The sequence below is a fragment of the Coenobita brevimanus genome, chromosome 28 (genome assembly GCF_032717465.1).
Source record: "Coenobita brevimanus isolate Jiangsu-jjx chromosome 28, ASM3271746v2, whole genome shotgun sequence".
NCBI classification, from domain to species: Eukaryota; Metazoa; Arthropoda; class Malacostraca; order Decapoda; family Coenobitidae; genus Coenobita; species Coenobita brevimanus.
In genome coordinates this window covers 18,476,620-18,480,422 of record NC_136981.1, presented here as the reverse complement: position 1 = coordinate 18,480,422, position 3,803 = coordinate 18,476,620, and the positions used below count along the sequence as shown (strand labels likewise).

The window sequence follows — 3,803 nt, the reverse complement described above, 5'->3', positions numbered from 1 at the left end:
AGCGAGAGGAGGCGCAACGTCTGGAAACCCGAGTCTGTACTGGACTATAATCTGAACATGAGGCAAGTGGATCAGTCAGACTCGATGATTTCCATTGTTGACTGTGCCAGGACCACGCTGAAGTGGTACAAGAAACTCTTTTTCCACTTGCTCGACATCACGGTCCTGAACGCACACTACCTGCACGCCATGATCACCGGAGTATCCGAGACCTTTGAGGGGTTTGTGAGGGAGCTGGCACGTGAAATAATCGCCAAGCATGCCCAGGACAGACCCACACACTGCACCCGCACCCCCATGGCTGCCCAGACTCCCCTACGCCTCGCAGGACGCCACTATCCTAGCACAATCCCTTCCGACCCAAACCGTCGTAAACCCCAGCGCCGCTGGCATGTATGCAAGCACTCGACAGTCAGACTATCCACTCAGAGAAAAGACACAAGGTACGAGTGTGTCGAGTGCAATGTTACGTTGTGCCTTCAGCCATGTTTCAAAGAGTACCATAATTTCCTACACTACTGAAACTGTGTGGGATGGCGATATGACGCTCATTATAATGGTAAGGCCAGTCAGTAGGTGCTAAGTCATATATAAAGTTGAAACGGGTGTAATGTTTTCAGGAAAGTAATGTATAAGTTGAGAAATAGTGTAAGTTGAAAGAAGTGATATCAAAACTACACCCACTGTGTAAATCTGCGAAAATATGATGCTCAGTATAACACTCTGGCCAGTAAATATGTGATAGCAAGAATATAAAGTGGAAACGGGTGTAATGTTAGCATGAATAAAACGTATAAGTTGAAAAATAGTGTAAGTTGTAATAATTGATGTCACGAGTACACCCACTGTGTAAATCTGCGAAAATATTACGCTCAGTAGAACATTCTGGTCAGTAAGTATGTGATAGGAATTATATAAAGTGGAAAAGGTTGTAATGTTAGTAGTAAGGTATTTTATAAGTTGAATACTAGTGTAAGATGAAACAAATGATATCGCGATAACACTCACTGTGTAAGTACGCGATAATATGATGCTCAGTTGAATCGTAAGGTCTGAAATTATGTGATATCAATTATATCAAGTGTAAACATGTGCAATGTTAGTGGAGAATTATTATATAAGTACAAAAATAGGTTGTAAGTTGAAATAGTAGTCATAGCGACTTCACCGTGTGTGTTATTATGCGCTATTATTACGCTAAATATTTACGTAAGGCCTGAAACTATCTCAAAACAGTTCTCTAAAGTTGAAAAGTGTATAATGTTTTTAGGAAAGTATTATGTAAGTAGAAAAAACACAATACGAGTTGAAACAACAGTCACAGCGAGTTCACTCACTACGTAAATAAGCGCTAACATTACGCTAAATGTTATCGAAAGGCCTGTGAATACGTAAAAACAGTTCAATAAAATGTAAAATGGTATAATGTTATTGTAGATGTATTATGTAAGTAGAAAATATGATATGTATCATGATTCAGGAATGTTAGCGATTCATCATGACCAGTCTGCCCGATTTTGCTCGTTTCGCACGAAGGTACAATGCTTATTTCAGCTCTATTTTTGTATAAAATCCAATTTACTCTTTTATCACATGTTTTTATGTTTGTAATAAATACATATCTACTTACTTTCATTGGTTTCCCAGACTTATAATACCACAGAAAACGTTAGAGGCTCAGACCACCTACAGAGAACACGGTACCAGGTGTGACCAAGGCATACCTGTTTAGGGCACTTATGGACCCCGGGGAACAATTTCTTCGTGGCTGACCATTGTTTCTGACCAAAAGCAAAAGTTTTAGCAAAAAAAATTTGGGTCCAAAAATGGTCGGGATTGGGGGGTACCAGTGGTGAAAAAGTGGTCGGGACGGGACGGGTTAAGCTCTTTGCCACGTAAGGCCTTTGCAAACAGCACATAATCGCTTGGTAGTAACAAGAACTAAATTAATTGAAAACAAGGAAGAACACTCCCTAGCAACACCTGCGCCCTCCACCTGGTCTGCAGTTGGAACACATGACATGAAATATGACTTTGATACATTATCCTCAAAATCCGGTTACTTCATTCTTACTTAACTCTCGACTCTTCCACCAACAAATAAGGTAAAAACTGACTGAATTTGCTTTACAGTGACCTAAAACTATGACCTTTCCCTTTGATCTTGATCTTTGACTAACCTTTCTCAAATTTAATTTTATTTTCGTTTTCGGTAGAGAGGTGGTCGCCAGTCCTATCGGACTCAGGTTCAAATCTCGGCTGGGGGAGGGAACAGTTTAAGGACTTGAATTTCTTAAAATCAGACTTTACTGATCTACAAGAAGACCCGCCTACATGTAAAAATACCTTCGGTAATACCAATACACCACTCCTGTACGAGACAGCCCTAGCATTTATCCAATATGGTCGGTGGGATGTAGAGGTGTATGGTATGTGGAAGGACTGCTGGGCCTTGAGAGCAGGTTGTGAAGCCTATGCCCAGAGTTGGAAACATAAAAAAATGGAAGCTTCTTGTACATCACAAACTGTTTAAAAGTTAACTTCGCAATATGACCTTGACTTTTATCTATCGCTCTCACAAAGAACACGTCAAGCTCTTGGGTGATCCTTATCTCATTCACCAAGTTTAACTCAAATCAGGTCAAAACTGGTTAATTTATTTTGTTCACACACAGACATACAGTTTGGAATTAGACCTTGCCTCGTGACTTTGACCTTTAGCTGAATGTTCTCAAAACTGAATCCTTTTGATTTTACCTGACCTTCAACCCTTCCATGTATTCTGTTTGAAATCAGATAAAAACTGCTTAAGTTATCTTTGCCCAATCACCTGCGGATTTGACCTTTCCCTGTTACCTTGGCCTTTGACTGTTCTCTAAATCAAATGTCCAATATCTTGTCTTATATTAACCCTTCCACACATTTTGCCCCAAATCTGATAAAAACTACTATTGTTGACCTTCCCCTGTGACTTTGACCTTTGCCTCATTGTTCTAAAAAAGAAAAAATGTTTGCTCCAAGACTGACGCTTAATCCTTCAGCTAAGTTTTGGTTAAAATAAGATCAAAACTGTTTTATATAGTTTATTAAAACACACACACACACACACACACACACACACACACACACACACACACACACACACACGTCAGGTCTCCATATTATAATTACAAATCATAATAGATAGATAGATAATTAGACAGATAGACAGCTCTATGTGAGCCTGGGAAAGGGAAATGATCTTGCAAGTTAACTGAGGAAAAGCTGACGACAGATTAGGAAGTAGCAAAGCCAACGGCCATACCACGTTGAGTACACCGCTTCCCGTCCGATCAGCGAAGTTACGCAACGTTGGGTCTGGTTAGTACTTGGATGGGTGACCGCCTGGGAACACCAGATGCTGTTGGCATCCCTACATGTCATGTGGGGTTGGTGGAGGATTAGTGCCCCTCCCTGTACAACAATTAACTCTAAGCCCTTGGCCACCCCGTCTGGGATACATGGCGTCTGGCAATGAATGAAAGAATGAATGTCAGGAGATGATGCAGGTAGTTTGTCAGCGAGATAGCAGGGGAACAAAGCCTAGTGACATACACACATACTCACACACAGGTTTCTGGAACTTTCCAACCACAGTGTAACACATGTGACACGACCCCTGCTACACCAGAATTTAGGAGTCACGAGGTCAGAAGGAGACAGGCCATAGAACAGGCAGGTAGTAGGGAGAAGGGCTTAGCAACATGGAAGAGAGAGAGAGAGAGAGAGAGAGAGAGAGAGAGAGAGAGAGAGAGACAGGGAGG

General features: G+C 41.3%; 1 non-coding gene across 1 annotated transcript; it reads left to right on the top strand.

Annotated features, from left to right (window-relative positions):
- Positions 1-3,290: 3,290 nt before the first annotated feature.
- On the top strand, positions 3,291-3,409 carry LOC145394842 (5S ribosomal RNA). The gene has a single exon (XR_013896489.1). It is a non-coding gene; the product is annotated as a 5S ribosomal RNA (ribosomal RNA).
- Positions 3,410-3,803: the final 394 nt, after the last annotated feature.